At 45.8% G+C, this 21,187-nt stretch overlaps 1 long non-coding RNA gene across 1 annotated transcript in view; it reads right to left on the bottom strand.

The window, feature by feature from the left end:
* LOC149451019 (uncharacterized) overlaps nt 1-4,910 on the bottom strand; it is a 10,591-nt gene extending 5,681 nt beyond the window's left edge. The window contains exon 1 of the long non-coding RNA XR_016315169.1: nt 4,780-4,910. This is a non-coding gene — a long non-coding RNA (uncharacterized LOC149451019). The remainder of the gene's footprint in view (nt 1-4,779) is intronic.
* Between the last annotated feature and the right edge of the window lie 16,277 nt (nt 4,911-21,187).

Raw genomic sequence — 21,187 nt, 5'->3', positions numbered from 1 at the left:
TTCATAGGCTTTTTTGAGTTTGGGCAAGGACACAGGGGCCCCATGATCCCCTATTGCCCGGGGGCCCCATGAGTTGTCAGTCCGCCCCTGGATGGTAATTACAGTGGACCAAGCCAGAGTAATTTGTATAATAAAGCCCACTTGTAGTATCCTTCAGAAGTCCATTGGACACATTGACAACGCAGGAGCACAATTCGGAGACAGGGACAAAACGTTGTCGCCCTATGACAGGAAGTGCCTGAACAAAGACCTTATGGCGGGATCACCAGGTATTATTATATATTTTTTTACCTTCTTTATTTAAGGAAAGGAGCACAGTACAAACACTCAGCAGAAAAACAATGCACAGATTCAATTATTCAGGAAGAACAGAGCTTCAGGCCCTTTAAGTGTGCAGGGTAGAAGGCATCTGGTGACTTACACATACACCACACAGTACAAAGAATGAAATAAAGATATCATCTTGGTGTTGCGGTGCTGCCTGTTTTTTTTTTGTTTTTTGTTTATTTAAAAAAAAAACAAAGAAACCTGTAGCTGGTGAGATACCCCAGCGTAGCAGGAAGAACAGATGCTAGGATAAAATAGAAGAAGAATGAGAATACCGAGTATTATTTTAATGAAGACTGCAGGATTAAAGCTGTATTAAACTAAAAAGCAAACATTTATTATATTGCAGCTTGTCATTTCTTAGAGGTGATGGCTGCATTTATTTTCTTTTTTAGGTTTTCTTTCTTCTTTTTTCACCTGGTGATCCAGCCTGTAAGTCTGTTGTTTTTCAAAAGAACAAGCTCTCCAGATTGTATCAGTTACAGAGATGAGATAAACCATTTAACACTAGCTGGGGTGCTTACAATGATCAGCTTTTGTCTATTCATGTAAAACCTTGATCTCAAAAGGAAAAAAAAAACTGTTTGCTGTAAGGCTCCATGTACATGAGCCTACCCTGACCATCGGATGCGGGAAAACGCGAAACGCGTCAAAACGTGACAACCGGCGTTTTGCATTTTCCCACGGTCGGCGGTCAAAACATTCCTATCCTGAACTCAATTCTTCCGCGTTCAGGAGAGGCAGGTTTAACCTCATCTAAACGCGGCAGCTCCTAAACTCTGCTAAAAGCCTATATGCACATGGACGCAGGGGCGGACTGACCAATTGGAAACTTGGCCACTGCCCAAGGGCCCGGGGTCAATAAGGGGCCCCTGGAGATGCCCCTGGTACCTTTCATAGGCTTTTTTGGGTGTGGTTTGTGTGTGGGCAAGGACACAGGGGCCCCATGATCCCCTATTTCCAGGGGGCCCCATGAGTTGTCAGTCCGCCCCTGCATGGACACACAGGCTTTTATGGAGTTGAGTTTCTGAGCTTTGACAAAAAAATGCCGAAAGCTCCTAAACTCGAGTTTAGCAGCTGCTCGTGTACATGAAGCCTAACTGTATAAAAAGTGTGAGCTGGTGTTTGGCTTCAGTTTGTTAGTGTAGAACTAGGTTGTGTGGGACTTTCAGGGTGCCAAATTACAATGATAAACAGATTTAAAAACCACAATAAATAATTTTCAATCTTACAAAAAAGAGGGGAAAGAAAAAGAGTAAATAATTACAATACTGTAAAAACAAAAATTGAAGCTTGGCTGTATTGTTGCTGTAATTCCCTACATGTTTCGCCCAACAAGGGCTTCTTCAGGGGAGAGAGAGAAAAGCTTCAACCACAATACTGTCTACACTACATCAAAGAGAATATACCGTATTTTTCGCTCCATAACACGCACTTTTTTCCCACCAAATAATGGGGGGAAATGTCTGTGCGTCTTATGGAGCGAATATGGAGCGGCCGGTCAGGTATTCCCGCTGCCACTGTGTTAGAATACCGGGCCGGCTGCTCAGCTCTTCTCTGCAGCAGAACCTTACCTGTTCCTCGGTCCAGCACTGTACAGTCTTCTCTCCAGGCATCTTTAGTGTGGGCACCCGGCTGTGACACTGCATGCGTGAGAAGCGCTGCGCTTTGTGAAAGGTCCGGCAGTCTTCTGGGACCTGTCACATGTCCCAGAAGACGGGGAGAGAGGACAACTCCGCCGAAGTGGGACCGGGTACCTGTCAAATTCGGGTACCCGCTCCCTTCCCTCCCCAAAGGTCCGCAGTCTCTTGTCATCCCCTGTACTGTGTCCGCAGTCTCTGGTCATCTCCTGTACTGTGTCCGCAGTCTCTGGTCATCTCCTGTACTATGTCTGCAGTCTCTGGTCATCTCCTGTACTATATCTGCAGTCTCTGGTCATCTCCTGTACTATGTCCGCTGTCTCTGGTCATCCCCTGTACTATATCCGCAGTCTCTGGTCATCTCCTGTACTATGTCCGCAGTCCCTGGTCATCCCCTGTACTGTGTCCGCAGTCTCTGGTCATTTCCTGTACTATGTCCGCTGTCTCTGGTCATCTCCTGTACTATGTCCGCAGTCTCTGGTCATCTACTGTACTATGTCCGCAGTCTCTGGTCATCTCCTGTACTATGTCCGCAGTCTCTGGTCATCTCCTGTACTATGTCTGCAGTCTCTGGTCATCACCTGTACTGTGTCCGCAGTCTCTGGTCATTTCCTGTACTGTCTGCAGTCCATTGGTTCAGAATATTTTTTTTCTTGTTTCCCTCCTCTAAAACCTAGGTGTGTCTTATGGAGCAAAAAATACGGTACATAAATAACGGAGTTATGACATACATCCACACAATGAACATAATAATCAAAAATATAAAAGAACACGCTGGCTCACCCTAGATGTCAAGCTCACGGAGCTACTACCGCATATCAAAATGCACTATCAAAGAACGTAGTTGGCCTATGCGTCCGTGCAATTGTAGAGGATATAATAGGGATCAAATATAAATCTAAACATAGGCATAAATAAGCGCAAATAAATTAATAAAATGTTTACCAATATAAGGCAAAAAGAGAATCAGATAGAGGGAGAGAGAACACCAGGTGATGTCAAGTCATTGAAATAATTAAAAAAATTGTTACTGTATTTAAATCTGCTAGTACATCTAACACTCCCCTCCCCCCAGACTGACAATGCTGCTGTCCAAAGGTGTCGCTGTTGCTCCTTCATCGAGAGTGGGAGACTCTAATACAGGAGGGGTCTTACTGGACAGATCACCAGGAGAAAACAGAGGGAAACAAGATTAAAAAAGTAATCCACCATACTGCCCCGAACTACATCACTGACCTAATATCCAAGTACCACCCAGCACGCACACTCCGCTCCTCACAAGACCTCCTTCTCTCTAGTTCCCTGGTCTCCTCCTCCCATGCCCGCCTCCAGGACTTCTACAGGGTGTCACCCATCCTCTGGAACTCCCTGCCCCAACCCATCAGATTATCACCTACCCTCCTCTCCTTTAGGCACACCCTGAAAACCCACCTCTTCAGGGAAGCCTACCCCACCCCCTGCTAACTTGCCAACCTCCTCCACTCTTCCTACCACCCCATCCCCCACAGCTATCTCCTCCTGTGCTACCATCCCCTCCCTCCTAGATTGTAAGCTCGTAAGAGCAGGGCCCTCAATCCCCTCATGTTTTGCATTGTATTGTTGTTGTTCTGTCACATGTTCTGTCCCCCTTTGTAATGTACAGCGCTGAGCGAACTATTGGCGCTTTATAAATACTGTATAATAATAATAATAATAATTAAAAAAGAAAACTAATGCAGCCACCACATCCAATGATTGATAAGCGGCAATATATTACACTTTTGTTTTTAGGTTTAATAGCCCTTTAAAAGAACTGAGCATGACTTTAGAAATGACATTAACACGTTACGTTTCTATGACAGTCTGGTGATTGGGATTGCATTTATGTCAAGAATATAAGATGGTAAATGTAACATTTACAATGGTGACTACTCTGCTCTCTTGTCTTGCAGCCCAATTACTTTGACTTCCTCATCTTTTCGTAAGAAAAAAGCTGGATTTGATGGACTTGTCATTATTTATCCTAACCAGCTCTGTTACTATTTAAAACCCGGGATGTAATAAAAATGTGATTCATCCCTTCAGACTTTTTTTTTTTTTTTGTGAGAAAATGCTATGATCTGACATCTTTTCTATACAGATATTCCCTTCACACCTGCAAAGACGATGCAGCACAGTGTGAGAGATCATTTTACGAGGTTTCATGCTAATGGTTTAGAAAGAATAGAGAGCTGGAGAAAGAGTTTAGTCCAATCTAACACATGAAAGGGAAGCAGCGTGATTTCAGTGCGATCTACACAGGATGACAGGATGTAACAAAATGCACAGCCTTGTGAAAGTATTCACCCCCGCCTTGTCATATTTTTCCTGTTTTGCTGCATTATAGCCTAGAATTAAAATTGTGAATTATATGAATAAACAGCGCAACATAGACCTCAATTCAAACCACAATAAATCATACAATATAAGTGTCCATTATTAAATCATAAGTGTATATTTCCAAAATCCTCAGAAAAAACAAGTTAAAGTCCCTTGTGAAGATAGCTGAAAATTCCAAAAGATGTGTATAGCCTTCCACCTTTCACCCGTGTACACCAACATCAAATACACTCACCAGATTTAGGTGAGTAACAAGCCTTTAAGGATTTTAAGGGAATCCTAAACCCCCTTTTTTCATCAGTTCACTGATAGCCTCCCCTCCACGTTTAGATCTTCTTTCAGGTCCTCACCGTATCCTCCTAGTTGGCTCAACCATACCGCCAAAGAGAAAGCTTATATAGTGTAATATTGCCACAGTAATATTGTACCAAAGAAACAAATCCAGGCCACTCACATTTCAAAGGCTTATAACAGGCACGTTTATTAAGCCCATGACAGCCTTAAGATACCAGCCAGCATGATTCAGGAGTCCCACACCAATGCAGCCAGACAGAGCAGAGACACAGCAAAATCCAGCCTAGATCCCATAAAATGGCCGCTGGAACGCACCGCTCGGCGTGCGCTCCACTCACCGGAAGTGACGTCAGACGTATGGCAAACGACCGGAATTACGTGAACACATTTCGCCCCTCCCACTGGGCGTTCTCAAGCTTGAGAGGCTATCAGTGAACTGATGAAAAAAGGGGGTTTAGGATTCCCTTAAAATCCTTAAAGGCTTTTTACTCACCTAAATCTGGTGAGTGTATTTGATGTTGGTGTACACGGGTGAAAGGTGGAAGGCTATACACATCTTTTGGAATTTTCAGCTATCTTCACAAGGGACTTTAACTTGTTTTTTCTGAGGATTTTGGATATATACACTTATGATTTAATAATGGACACTTATATTGTATGATTTATTGTGGTTTGAATTGAGGTCTATGTTGCGCTGTTTATTCATATAATTCATTGTTTTGTGTTTTCACACATTTTTTGCACAGCAGCAATTTAAAAGGGTGGTTTATTGATTTTGATTGGCGCAGGAGTATTTTTGGTTTTTTAGAATTAAAATTGATTTTTTATTTAAAAAATAGTTAGTCCGCCTATACAGAAAATCTGTAAAGGTGACCTAACATGGACCCCCTCCTCACCTTCCCGGGTCCCTGCTGTACTTACCTCTTGTGATCCTGAGCTGTTAGGGTTCCCGCAAGCCATTCAACAGGTCAATGGATTTAACATCCCCGCTGCTTTCTCTCTTCTCCGTCCAGAATGGACCAGACAGATTCTGATTGGTCAGTGCCATCCATGTGATGGAGAGGAAAGAGGAGAGAAAGCAACAAGGATTTCAAATTCTTGGACTGGTGGAGCGGCTTGCAGGAGCCCTGACAGTTCAGCATCACAGGAGATAAGTCCAGGTATGGAGAAACTTCAGGTATGGATATTTTTACACCTTAGACCAGAGTTTCTCAACCAGGGTTCCTCCAAAGGTTGTATACTTACATAGTTACTCTGGCTGAAAAAAGACAAAAGTCCATCCAGTTCAACAATAAAAAAAACAAAAGTTATAATCCTACACCCACAGTTGATCCAGAGGAAGGCAAAAAACCCAGCAAAGCATGATCCAATTTGCTCCTGCAGGGAAAAAAGCCTTCCTGATCCCTCAAGAGGCAATCGGATATTCCCTGGATCAACTTTACCTATAAATGTTATATCCAGTTATATTCTGTGTATCTAAGAAACAATCCAGGACTTTTTTTAAAGCAATCCACCGAACTGGCCAGAACCAACTCTTGAGGGAGTCTATTCTACATTCTAACAGCTCTTACTGTGAAGAAACCTTTCCGTATTTGGAGATGAAATTTCTTTTCCTCCAGACATAAAGCGTGCCCCCTTGTCCTCTGTGATGGCCTCAGGGTGAATAACTACACCAAGTTCACTATATGAACCACTGATGTATTATACATGGAGATCATATCCCCCCTTATGTATTATACATGGAGATCATATCCCCCCTTATGTATTCTACATGGAGATCATATCCCCCCCTTATGTATTCTACATGGAGATCATATCCCCCCTTATGTATTCTACATGGAGATCATATCCCCCCTTATGTATTCTACATTGTGATCATATCCCCCCCTTATGTATTATACATGGAGATCATATCCCCCCTTATGTATTATACATGGAGATCATATCCCCCCTTATGTATTATACATGGAGATCATATCCCCCCTTATGTATTATACATGGAGATCATATCCCCCTTATGTATTATACATGGTGATCATATCCCCCTTATGTATTATAAATGGAAAACATAGCCCCCCTTATGTATTATACATGGAGATCATATCACCCCTTATGTATTATACAAGGAGATCATATCCCCCCTTATGTATTATACATGGAGATCATATCCCCCTTATGCATTATACCTGGAGATCATATCCTCCTTATGTATTATACATGGAGATCATATCCCCCCTTATGTATTATACAAGGAGATCATATCCCCCCTTATGTATTATACATGGAGATCATATCCCCCTTATGTATTATACATGGAGATCATATCCCCCCTTATGTATTATACATGGAGATCATATCCCCCTTATGTATTATACATGGAGATCATATCCCCCCTTATGTATTATACATGGTGATCATATCCCCCCTTATGTATTATACATGGAGATCATATCCCCCCTTATGTATTATACATGGTGATCATATCCCCCCTTATTTATTATACATGGTGATCATATCCCCCCTTATTTATTATACATGGTGATCATATCCCCCCTTAATCTCCTCTTCTCAAGAGAGAATAAATTCATTTCCTCTAATCTTTCCTCATAGCTGAGCTCCTCCATGCCTCTTATCAGTTTGGTTGCCCTTCTCTGTACTTTCTCCAGTTCCCCAATGTTCTTTTTGTGAATTGGTGCCCAAAACTGAACTGCATATTCCAGATGAGGTCTTACTAATGATTTGTACCGGGGGAAATGATATCTCTCTCTGGAGTCTATGCCTCTTATAATACAAGAGAGGATTTTGCTCGCTTTAGAACCCGCAGCTTGGCATTGCATGCCATTATTAAGCTTGTGATCTACCAGAACTCCCAGATTGTTCTCCACCATTGATTCCACCAGATCCTTCTCCACCATTGATTCCCCCAGTTGTACCCCCCCTAGTATGTATGATGCATGTATATTCTTAGCCCCCAAGTGCAGAACCTTACATTTATGAACAGTAAACCTCATTTGCCACATAGTTGCCCAATTACACAGAGCATTGAGGTAAGCTCAGGGGTTCCTTGAGCGATGAGCTATTTCTGCCACCTAGATAAGTTCCTACTGTAACCATTGATCTTTTTAGCTATCTGTAAGGGGGTAATTCTTCCCAATGATCACCAATGTAAGGAACATTCTTCCCACTGACCATCACACTAATGTATCATGAGTTGTAGAAATAGGAATTTTTGGAAGGAGTTCCCCGAAACCAGAAAGTTATTTTAAGGGCTCCTCTGTGTTGAAAAGGTTGAGAAAGGCTGGCTTAGACCAACATAACTATGCATATAAAAGACCTTTGAGACCTAACTACTGCAGTGATCTCCAATAGCTTCCAGACAGGAGGTCAGCTGCTGGGCCATTCGGAGAATGCTTTGCATTCACTGACTGGATGAGGTGGGGAGAATGAGCACACCGCCCCATCTCTCTATCTCATCCAATCAAAAAATGCTTTGCATTCATTGAGAAAATACAAAGCACTGAATGGTGCCTGTGACCTGACCTCCTGTGTTCACAATGCAGCAGGGCAGCCATTTCGGCACCGGACCCAGGTGCTAGTGGAAATCACTATAGCAGCAGTGTCTACTACAGTGAGTTCTCACTTCCACAGGTATCCCACAGGTAAGGTATATATAGCTGGTCAGCTGCCAGATCAACCTTCTCAATTTTGAGGAACCCTTAGCCACCTCCAATCCCGGGCCTTTTCTGGCACGTTTTGTTCACATGTAATAATCAGTATTTTTAGCTAGAAAATTATAACTCCCAAACATTATATATTTTTTTAAAGCAGAGGCCCTGGAGAATAATTGGGTGGGTTTTGTAATTTGTAATGTCACACGGTATTTGTGCAGTGGTTTTTGAAACACAAGTTTTTGGGAAACAATTTATTTTATTTATTTAATGCAAAAAATCCACAATACATAACCCATTTTTTTAAATATAAAAAGATAACGTTACACCGAGTCAATAGATACCTAACATGTCACGCTTTAAAATTGTGCATGTCCGTGCAATGGCAGCAAACAACATAAATATTACTATCCATAGGCAATTATTTAAAATTCTTTACAGGTTACTACTTTAAATGTACAAAGGAGGTCTGGTGCCAAAATTACTGCCCATGATCTGACATTCGCAGTGATACCTCATATGTGTGGGACGATCGCTGTATGCGTTCATGCGTGTGGGACCGGTGTGTGCATTTGCCTTTGCGAACACGGGAGGAGAGGGGCACTTTAAATTTTCTTTTTTTTAAATTAATATTTTATTTGTACACTGTTGCTTTAATTTTTTTGATCACTTTTACTGCTGTCACAAGGAATGTAAATATCCTTGTGACAGCAATAAGCACATGACAGCTACTGTTTAGGGAAAGATCTGGGGGTCTTTAAGACCCCAAATCCCTCCTCTGCACTTAGAAGCATTGAAAACCCCAAGATTGGTGTTTTTGAATGCTTTTATTTTTTTTTAAATGGCACAGTTTACTTCCGAGTAAACTGGAAGTGATGTCAGATCATCGCTTCCGGTTTACTATAACAGAGAGCTGAACAAAGCCGATCCCGGTGGGACAGGAGAGCCTGAGCAAGCCATGGAAGGTGGTAGGAGGAGGGGGGGTAGTCCCCTCCCGCTGCTTGTAATAGCAATCGAGCCGCTAGTTAGCCGTTCTGATTTCTATTACAAGAAAGCTGACCGCTGGCTCTAAAAACAATGCTGGGATGATGCAGCTCCAGGCATTATCCCAGTATAAGCACCGAAAGTCCAGCGATGTACAGGTATATCATTGGATAGGAAGTAGTTAAAATAACTTTCGAGATTTCAGAGAACCTCTGCTAATAATTATAGCTACAGCTCACAGTACATAAGTGTGATGGTCACTGAGAAGAATGCCCCCCTTACAGATTGCTAAAAAACCATTGTTGCCTATTTCTCAAGGAACCCTAAGCAACCTCTGGAGGAACCCCAGGGCTCTACGGAAACTTGGTTGAAAAAGGCTGTTCTAGAGGGATCCCACAGATATGTTCTATGTATAGCTGGACCAATGTAACTACATAGACATATTCATACCTGGAATTCTTCTTTAAATCATATAAAGACCTATTATGTTCCTCTGTGACTCCAGCAGTTTAATGTCTCCACCAGGAATTCCCGGTTCTTCCAACTGCTGTGGTTAACACAAACCCAAATTATGGTGTCACATGACTCATAAAATTTCCAGAATACACGAATGTGACGGACCGCTTGGCACCCCAACTGGGAGCCGCCAACAAACAGTGCCTCCTCTCCTCCAAACCCTTCTAGCAGACCGATAGCTAATACCAGCCCTTTACCCCAAGCTTCATACACAGACAAGGTGTTGCGGTAAAACCAAAGGAATAACTGTTGATTAAAACCCAGACACATTCTTTATACCCCCAGGAGGACATTCCCCTCTTGGGGATATTAGCATAGATAAGATAAGACGTACAACCAGTAAAAACATGACAATGCGACCTTTAAACATTAATCTAATTAACAGCTAGGCTCCTAGATAAGTCGTATCAGCATGGCTAGTAGTCACCCTGCCTCCCTTGTCTGTGTGCTGGAAAACATGTCCACAATAAGTCTTGATTAGCCAGTGCGTGTGCACCAGGATGCCCAGAAACAGTTCCACAGCCCCGATACATAAAACACATTATACCACTTTTCTAAATGTCCCACTCCAGATCAAGGTCAAATCTAAGTTACCAAGTGGCACATCTTTGGTGGAGATAATATAAAAAGTTAATAATATAAAATTGGTAGTAGCTGGGGCAAAATGGGCAAATACTGCATTGTGAAGCTCTTGAGGACCCTCCGGGGCAAGATAATATGCCCAAGAAGAGTTCCATATCCCTGTCTGGCGAAGGTGCATCTGCACGATCTGTCCAGTACAATGTTCTCGTAGCTGCACCACTGTTCTGAGGACTTCCTGGCCGCATAAGCCCAGCCAGTCAAAGGGTTTCAGGACCCAGCTCTCCTCCATGCTCTGAGCGGGAGAAGCAGATAAAATCCCTGGTCTCCTCCACGGGCCATAATCAATGGGTAGAAGGCCATCCAAAAGCCCATGTCCCGGTTGGCTCTGTCACAACTAATTATTGAGGAATCCAGTTGTGTACATGTGACCTTCTAATTTTCCTGGTTTTTGATTAGATTGCAGTTCTTTTTCAGTTTTGGTTTGGAGGCCCTTTGCTCCTTTTTTTTTGCTCTGGCCCTTACATCAGAGGTCCACAGATTAGGTCTTGATTTTAGGAACACCGCAGGGCGCGTCCATTGCCTACAGCGTTTAGTGAAATGTCAAGCTTTCGGTGCAGCGCGATATAATTGGAAAGGGCCGTGGGTGGGAATCAGTCCAATGACTGTGAACATTGTAGAAGTATTGCAGATGGAGGAACTTTGCCGTATCCCTCCCCAGGCTTCACGAAGAACAACCCTCAAAGCTAATTATTAATAAATAAATAGCATGAAGTCCGGGGACACTTTGCTAGCTTTTTGCTTCCCTCTGATTGACCTTTTGTCAGTCTCGGTCTTCAGAAGCACATTTGCTGTGGAAATCTGTGCACACAGCTTGCTGATTCTGAGCGGGGATTCGCCTCCGGTTCTCGCACACTGTTTTAAGCTGCGTAATGGACTGAGTAATGAATCGCTCGCCTGCTAATATCAGGAAAAAGTCGGAGAAAATTAAGAGCAGACCCGGTGCCTGGAAAGCCATGCTTGTGTAATGAGTGAGGAAAACTCACCACTGATCCAAATCATCTGTCTCCATGGGCTGCTTACAAGAAACTAGTAAAAAATAAATAAAATTACAGTTCAAGAAGTCTCTGTTCTCACATATGCAGATGCTGTGCATTTTTTCACATTGAATTTTATTTATTTCAGGTACTTATATAGTGCCATCCATTTATGCAGCACTTTTACACATATATATATTGTACATCCACATCAGTCCCTAACCCTCAATCTAAGGTCCCTAACTCACATTTATACACATACTAGGGACAATTTAGACAGGAGCCAATTCACCTACTAGCATGTCTTTGGAGTGTGGGAAGAAACCCACACAGGCACAGAGAGAACATGCAAACTCCAGGCAGGTGGTGCCGTGGCTGGGATTCAAACCGGCGACCCTAGTGCTGCCAGGCCAAAGTGCTGACCATTTAGCCATTGTACTAAATTCATTTCAATTTGCTGCTTTATGCATGAAAATTGCACACAAGAACTGCATGAACCATGTAATAAAACTGCGTCACATTAAAACACATGGTATATTGGTACCGTGCATTTTTGGTGCACGATTTTGCATGTGCGTTAGTAAGCTGCATTGAGTGCCATTCAGAATTGTTGGGCGCCTGCATAGGGATGCGCGTCTTTAGTGCGTTGCGGGAACACACACAGTTTTGTACATGTTCCTACAATGGACAAATGTGAACCTGGACTTAGACCTAAAGGAGAAATCCAGCCAAAGCCTAGCTAGTCTTAATAATGCTCCCTTCCCTCTCCTAACATCTGTACTAACTAACCTGTGTAAAAAGATGTATAGATTTACCCAGGGGCGGACTGACCATTTGGAAACTCAGGCACTGCCCGAGGGCCTTATCTGCTCTCCCTGGACCCTGCATTCACTATATCTGCTCTCCCCGGACCCTGCATTCACTATATCCGCTCTCCCCGGACCCTGCATTCACTATATCTGGTCTCCCCGGACCCTGCATTCACTATATCCGGTCTCCCCAGACCCTGCATTCACTATATCTATCCCCCCGGACCCTGCATTCACTATATCCGGTCTCCCCGGACCCTGCATTCACTATATCTGGTCTCCCCGGACCCTGCATTCACTATATCTGCTCTTCCCGGACCCTGCATTTACTATATCTGGTCTCCCCGGACCCTGCATTCACTATATCTGCTCTCCCTGGACCCTGCATTCACTATATCTGGTCTCTCCGGACCCTGCATTCACTATATCCGCTTTCCCCGGACCCTGCATTCACTATACCTGCTCTTCCCGGACCCCGCATTCACTATACCTGGTCTCCCCGGACCCTGCATTCACTATATCTGCTCTCCCCGGACCCTGCATTCACTATATCTGGTCTCCCAGGACCCTACAGTCACTATATCTGCTCTCCCCGGACCCTGTATTCACTATATCCCCTTTCCCCGGACCCTGCATTCACTATATCTGCTCTTCCCGGACCCTGCATTCACTATATCTGGTCTCCCCGGACCCTGCATTCACTATATCCGCTTTCCCCGGACCCTGCATTCACTATATCTGCTCTCCCTGGACCCTGCATTCACTATATCTGGTCTCTCCGGACCCTGCATTCACTATATCCGCTTTCCCGGACCCTGCATTCACTATACCTGCTCTTCCCGGACCCTGCACTCACTATATCTGGTCTTCCCGGACCCTGCATTCACTATATCCGCTTTCCACGGACCCTGCATTCACTATATCTGCTCTCCCTGGACCCTGCATTCACTATATCTGGTCTCTCCGGACCCTGCATTCACTATATCCGCTTTCCCAGACCCTGCACTCACTATATCTGGTCTCCCCGGACCCTGCATTCATTATACCTGGTCTCCCCGGACCCTGAATTCCCTATATCCGGTCTCCCCAGACCCTGCATTCACTATATCTGCTCTCCCAGGACCGTGCATTTACTATATCTGGTCTCTCAGAACCCTGCATTTACTATATCTGCTCTCCCTGGACCCTGCATTCACTATATCCGCTTTCCCTGAACCCTGCATTCACTATATCTGGTCTCCCCGGACCCTGCATTCACTATATCCGCTTTCCCCGTACCCTGCATTCACTATATCTGCTCTCCCTGGACCCTGCATTCACTGTATCTGGTCTCTCCGGACCCTGCATTCACTATATTTGGTCTCCCCGGACCCTGCATTCACTATATCTGATCTCCCTGGACCCTGCATTCACTATATCTGGTCTCCCCGGTCCTGCATTCACTATATCTGGTCTCCCCGGACCCTGCATTCACTATATCTGCTCTCCCAGGACCGTGCATTTACTATATCTGGTCTCTCAGAACCCTGCATTCACTATATCCGCTTTCCCTGAACCCTGCATTCACTATATCTGGTCTCCCCAGACCCTGCATTCACTATATCTGGTCTCCCCGGACCCTGCATTCACTATATCTATCCCCCCGGACCCTGCATTCACTATATCTGGTCTCCCCGGACCCTGCATTCACTATATCTGCTCTCCCAGGACCGTGCATTTACTATATCTGGTCTCTCAGAACCCTGCATTCACTATATCTGCTCTCCCTGGACCCTGCATTCACTATATCCGCTTTCCCTGAACCCTGCATTCACTATATCTGGTCTCCCCGGACCCTGCATTCACTATATCCGCTTTCCCCGTACCCTGCATTCACTATATCTGGTCTCCCCGGACCCTGCATTCACTATATCTATCCCCCCGGACCCTGCATTCACTATATCTGGTCTCCCCGGACCCTGCATTCACTATATCTTGTCTCCCCGGACCCTGCATTCACTATATCTGCTCTTCCCGGACCCTGCATTTACTATATCTGGTCTCCCCGGACCCTGCATTCACTATATCTGCTCTCCCTGGACCCTGCATTCACTATATCTGGTCTCTCCGGACCCTGCATTCACTATATCCGCTTTCCCCGGACCCTGCATTCACTATACCTGCTCTTCCCGGACCCCGCATTCACTATACCTGGTCTCCCCGGACCCTGCATTCACTATATCTGGTCTCCCCAGACCCTGCATTCACTATATCTGCTCTCCCCGGACCCTGCATTCACTATATCTGGTCTCCCAGGACCCTACAGTCACTATATCTGCTCTCCCCAGACCCTGTATTCACTATATCCCCTTTCCCCGGACCCTGCATTCACTATATCTGCTCTTCCCGGACCCTGCATTCACTATATCTGGTCTCCCCGGACCCTGCATTCACTATATCTGCTCTCCCTGGACCCTGCATTCACTATATCTGGTCTCTCCGGACCCTGCATTCACTATATCCGCTTTCCCGGACCCTGCATTCACTATACCTGCTCTTCCCGGACCCTGCACTCACTATATCTGGTCTTCCCGGACCCTGCATTCACTATATCCGCTTTCCACGGACCCTGCATTCACTATATCTGCTCTCCCTGGACCCTGCATTCACTATATCCGCTTTCCCGGACCCTGCACTCACTATATCTGGTCTCCCCGGACCCTGCATTCACTATACCTGGTCTCCCCGGACCCTGAATTCCCTATATCCGGTCTCTCCGGACCCTGCATTCACTATATCCAGTCTCCCCGGACCCTGCATTCACTATATCTGCTCTCCCAGGACCGTGCATTTACTATATCTGGTCTCTCAGAACCCTGCATTCACTATATCTGCTCTCCCTGGACCCTGCATTCACTATATCCGCTTTCCCTGAACCCTGCATTCACTATATCTGGTCTCCCCGGACCCTGCATTCACTATATCCGCTTTCCCCGTACCCTGCATTCACTATATCTGCTCTCCCTGGACCCTGCATTCACTGTATCTGGTCTCTCCGGACCCTGCATTCACTATATTTGGTCTCCCCGGACCCTGCATTCACTATATCCGGTCTCCCCGGACCCTGCATTCACTATATCTGGTCTCCCCGGACCTGCATTCACTATATCTGGTCTCCCCGGACCCTGCATTCACTATATCTGCTCTCCGGACCCTGCATTTACTATATCTGGTCTCTCAGAACCCTGCATTCACTATATCCGCTTTCCCTGAACCCTGCATTCACTATATCTGGTCTCCCCAGACCCTGCATTCACTATATCTGGTCTCCCCGGACCCTGCATTCACTATATCTATCCCCCCGGACCCTGCATTCACTATATCTGGTCTCCCCGGACCCTGCATTCACTATATCTGGTCTCCCCGGACCCTGCATTCACTATATTTGGTCTCCCACAGTACACACAACATGGAAATGCAATTATTTTAGTAAATAAACTGCTAAATACCTTTTCTCATCAGCAGTATATAGCAGTCTTGTGACTTCAGCAGAGCACTGGTTAAAGCTTGTAGGAGTTTTCTTTCTGCTCTAGGAGGATGCAGAACCCCTGACCTCTGTCTGGACAGTGCTGATTGGCCTTGTGCTGATCACATGCAGTCTCCCAAGTAAAAAAAAAATCTAGCAATACACACCAAACTGAGCATGTGCATGTGACCAGGGATTCAGTCTGTATCAGGTGGTCATTTCAACAAGAGGAGGGGTAGAGAAGACAGGATCAAACAGCACCAAACTGAGCATTTGCAGGTTGACTCCCAGGGCTCTGTACTATCAGCAGATGGATTGGGGATTGCATTCACTATATTCGGTCTCCCTGGACCCTGCATTCACTATATCTAGTTTCCCACATTACACGGAACATGTGAATGCAATTATTGCAGTAAATATAAACTGCTAAATACCTTTTCTCATCAGCAGTATATAGCAGTCTTGTGACTTCTATCAGTGTAGCAGAGCACTGGTTAAAGCTTGTTGGAGGAGTTTTCTCTAGGAAGATGCAGAACCCCTGACCTCTGTCTGGACAATGCTGATTGGTCCTGTGCTGATCACATGCACTCTCCCAAGAAAAAAAAAAACCTCTATAGCAATGCATACCAAATTGAGAGTGACTCCGCACAATATGTCTTATCAGGAGATAAGAGGGGGGTCATGGAAAAAGGGGAGGATCAGAGAAGACAGGATCAAACATCCTTTTTGCACAATGCAGAGGATTAACCCCTTAGGTTCCACAGTGAGTATAACAAGCATGCTTTACTGCATATACAGACTGATTGTACTGTTGTGGGTTTGGTAACACTTTAACCTCTTCACGCCGACTGAACGCAAATGTGCGGCCTCCCAGCGTCGGGGCTTAGAGTTCGAGCGGCCGCACATTTGCGTTCTATTAAAAAAGAACATATGTGCTGAGAGCGTGCGCCCTGCGCTCTCCCAGCACACATGTCTGGTACTCACGGATAGGTCCCGATCTCCTCTTTCGATCGGGACCTTCCCTGATCATGTGACCACCGTGTCATGGCGGTCGCATGACCCTAAAACCCGTGCCGCCTTCTTCTGAAACTCCCGGCGCGAAGGGGTTAATATGTATTACAAGGTTACTGTACATTATATCAATGATTCATTAAATAGGACTTTTCCTTCAACAGAGAACATTTGACACCAACTGCCACTTCCTCCGCTCAGTTCTAATCTTGTAACCGTTTGATAAATGAGAACCATTGTGGCTGATTATTTGGGGGTTTTATTGTCCTAGAATTGTCATCTGCCGCTCAGTTTTCTGGTTCCTCTTCCCGCTGAACGGAAGAATGTTCTCCGACGGAGACATGACAATGCACAGAGCAGAACAATGGATCGGCACGTGCACAGACGACGGACCCAGCAGATGGAGGCAGCATTAAATATCCATTATTATGCCCTGGAAGAAGGAGGAGAGCGCTTAACCTGTTATTTTCCATGTAGGCAGCGCTAAAAACGGCGTCCTCGTCACGTGTCCGCCTAATTACTACAGAATTCCTCAATGCACACAAATGAAGCATCGGAGCTGAACTATTTCCTGTGGGCGTCCGTACTAATTAGTACTTATTGCAGTTCAGTCATTACAGCAATGAATATACAGGCGCGAGCGGGGCACAAATCACCCCCATATCAGTGTATCCATGAAGATCACGACTGCCTGCTTTGCCTCTCAGTCCCTGCAAATGAACACTGTAATGGTTCTCAGCCAATTATAAATTAAATAAAGTTACAATTTCAATGAAATCTTTATTTAACCCCCTTCCAGTCCGGACACTTTCATCCCCCTTCCAGTCCAGACACTTTCATCCCCCTTCCAGTCTGGACACTTTCACCCCCTTCCAGTCCGGACACTTTCACCCCCTTCAAGTCCGGACACTTTCACCCCCTTCAAGTCCGGACACTTTCACCCCCTTCCAGTCCGGACACTTTCACCCCCTTCCAGTCCGGACACTTTCACCCCCTTCCAGTCCGGACACTTTCACCCCCTTCCAGTCCAGACACTTTCACCCCCTTCTAGTCCAGACACTTTCACCCCCTACCAGGCCGGACACTTTCACCCCCTTCCAGTCCGGACACTTTCACCCCCTTCCAGTCCGGACACTTTCACCCCCTTCCAGTCCAGACACTTTCACCCCCTTCCAGTCCGGACACTTTCACCCCCTTCCAGTCCGGACACTTTCACCCCCTTCCAGTCCAGACACTTTCACCCCCTTCCAGTCCGGACACTTTCACCCCCTTCCAGTCCGGACACTTTCACCCCCTTCCAGTCCGGACACTTTCACCCCCTTCAAGTCCGGACACTTTCACCCCCTTCCAGTCCGGACACTTTCACCCCCTTCCAGTCCGGACACTTTCACCCCCTTCCAGTCCGGACACTTTCACCCCCTACCAGGCCGGACACTTTCACCCCCTTCCAGTCCGGACACTTTCACCCCCTTCCAGTCCGGACACTTTCACCCCCTTCAAGTCCGGACACTTTCACCCCCTTCCAGTCCGGACACTTTCACCCCCTTCCAGTCCGGACACTTTCACCCCCTTCCAGTCCGGACACTTTCACCCCCTTCCAGTCCAGACACTTTCACCCCCTTCAAGTCCGGACACTTTCACCCCCTTCAAGTCCGGACACTTTCACCCCCTTCCAGTCCGGACACTTTCACCCCCTTCCAGTCCGGACACTTTCACCCCCTTCCAGTCCGGACAATTTCACCCCCTTCCAGTCCGGACACTTTCACCCCCTTCCAGTCCGGACACTTTCACCCCCTTCCAGTCCGGACACTTTCACCCCCTTCCAGTCCGGACACTTTCACCCTCTTCCAGTCCGGACACTTTCACCCCCTTCCAGTCCGGACACTTTCACCCCCTTCAAGTCCAGACACTTTCACCCCCTTCCAGTCCGGACACTTTCACCCCCCTTCCAGTCCGGACACTTTCACCCCCTTCCAGTCCGGACACTTTCACCCCCCTTCCAGTCCGGACACTTTCACCCCCTTCAAGTCCGGACACTTTCACCCCCTTCCAGTCTGGACACTTTCACCCCCTTCCAGTCCGGACACTTTCACCCCCTTCCAGTCCGGACACTTTCACCCCCTTCAAGTCCGGACACTTTCACCCCCTTCCAGTCTGGACACTTTCACCCCTTCCAGTCCGGACACTTTCACCCCCTTCCAGTCCGGACATTTTCACCCCCTTCCAGTCCGGACACTTTCACCCCCTTCCAGTCCAGACACTTTCACCCCCTTCCTGTCCAGGCCAATTTTCAGCTTTCTGCGCTGTCACACTTTGAATGACAATTGCGCGGTCATGCAACACTGTATCCAAATGAAATTTTTAGTATTTTTTTTGAGACAGTTAGAACTTTATTTTGGTGGTATTTATTCACCACTGGGATTTTTATTTTTTTTGCTATATAAATGAAAAAGTCCAAACATTTTGAAAACAAAAAGTGTTTTTCTTATAAAATTTTGCAAATAAATAATCTTTCTTCATAAATCTTGGCCAAAATGCATTCAGCTATCTTTTTAGTAAAACAATAATAAAAAATAACCCAAATCAGCTTATATCCAAATATTATATATATTTTTTTTTAATTTTGACATTTTTATTTATTTTTTTATATTATTATTTATGTGGTTTTTTTAACATACTGTCACCCTAGCAGTACAGTGTCACCATAGCGACGCTGTACTACTTGTGGAGGGTGATGAAGATTTTTTTTCTTTTTTTTTACACTGATTGCTTTTACACCCATAAAGGCTGTAAGAGCAATAATTTCTCCTTCTCTCTGTCTGCATTCTTGCAGTCATTGAGAAATACTGTGAGAGCTGTGATTGGTCACAGCTTGTCACATGGTACAAGGCTGTTGTGAATAGCCTTGTACCATGTGACCTCTGTGATCATTCACAGATTTCACTAGTAGTAAGAAATGATGTCAGAAGTGACATCTTGCTTACTACTCTGCATGTGATCACTGATTGGCCAATCAGTGCCTACCAGTGCACATCAATGCCACATATCAGTGCCCATCTGAGCTGCCTTTCAGTGTCACCTATCAGTGCCTGTCAGTGCTACCTATCAATGCCAGTCAGTGCCACCTATCAGTGCTGCCCAGGGGCGGACTGACAACTCATGGGGCCCCCCGGGCAATAGGGGAATGGGGCCCCTGTGTCTTCGCCCACACCCAAAAAGCCTATTAAAAATCCAATGAAAGGTACCAAGGGCATCTCATGGGGCCCCCTACTGACCCCAGGCCCTCGGGCAGTGCCCGAGTGCTCAAATGGTCAGTCTGCCCCTGGTGCTGCCAATCAGTGCCACCGATCAGTGCCAGTCAGTGCCACCTATCAATGCACATCAGTGCTGCCTATCAGTGCCACCTAACAGTGCCAATCAGTGCCACCTATCAGTGCCCATCAGTGCCACCTATCAGTGCCTGTCAGTGCTGCCTATCAGTGCCACCTAACAGTGCCACCTATCAGTGCCCGTCAGTGCCGCCTATCAGTGTCAGTCAGTGCTGCCTATCAGTGCCATATATGAGTGCTGCCTTTCAGTGCCCAACAGTGATGCTTGTTAATGCCCATCAGTGCCACCTACCGGTGCCTCCTCATCAGTGCCCATCAGTGCCTCCTCATCAGTGCCACCTATTAGTGCCCATCAGTGCAGCCTATCAGTGCCCATCAATGCAGCCTCAGTAGCGCACATCAGTGAAGGAGAAAAATCACTTATTTACAATTTTTTTTTAAATTTTCAGTTGTTTTTGGTTTGTTTAGCAAAAGATAAAAAACCCAGAGGTGATCAAATACCACCAAAATAAATCTCTGTCTCAAAAAAATTATAAAAATGTCATATAGGTACACTGTTGCATGACCGCGCAATTGTCGTTCAAAGTTAGACGGCGCTGAAAGCTGAAAATTGGCCTGGGCAGGAAGGGGGTATAATTGCCTGGTAGCCAAGTGGTTAATGTGACCTCCAGCCTTTCCTTCTGTCTTGCACAGTGGTACCGGCTCCTCTTTTGTACTGAAATTGCTTCACTGCACACTGTGAGCTTCCAATAGTGTGCATTAGTTGCTGCAGCAAGTCAGATGGAGCCTCCCTTGTTTCCTGGCTGGATGCCCACCCTTTCATTCATTGTATTTCAGTTCCTTCAATCATGGAAGCTCACCATCAAATGTGGGTGTTATCTAGGGTGATCTGGGTGCAAATGTAGTCTGCATTGGAATGCCCACGCCTCCCAATTGAAACCCGCCCATGAAGGCATTTTAATAATTGCATAACGCCTCCCAAGAGCCAGACTGCTGGTTGCATTGGGGCTGAGGGTTCTTAGGAGGAGTACTGAGGCTGCAATGTTTTCAGGAAGCTATGTATAGCACCCTGCCAACCCCTCCCATCAGCCATGATCTGCCTCCATTGCACAGAGAGATACAGAGACCCA

This window comes from Staurois parvus, unplaced genomic scaffold (assembly GCF_062004578.1).
Source record: "Staurois parvus isolate SC_StPar_1 unplaced genomic scaffold, SC_StPar_1.0 ptg000552l, whole genome shotgun sequence".
NCBI classification, from domain to species: Eukaryota; Metazoa; Chordata; class Amphibia; order Anura; family Ranidae; genus Staurois; species Staurois parvus.
The sequence above is the reverse complement of the archived record's forward strand: the minus strand, read 5'-3'. Positions and strand labels throughout refer to the sequence as shown.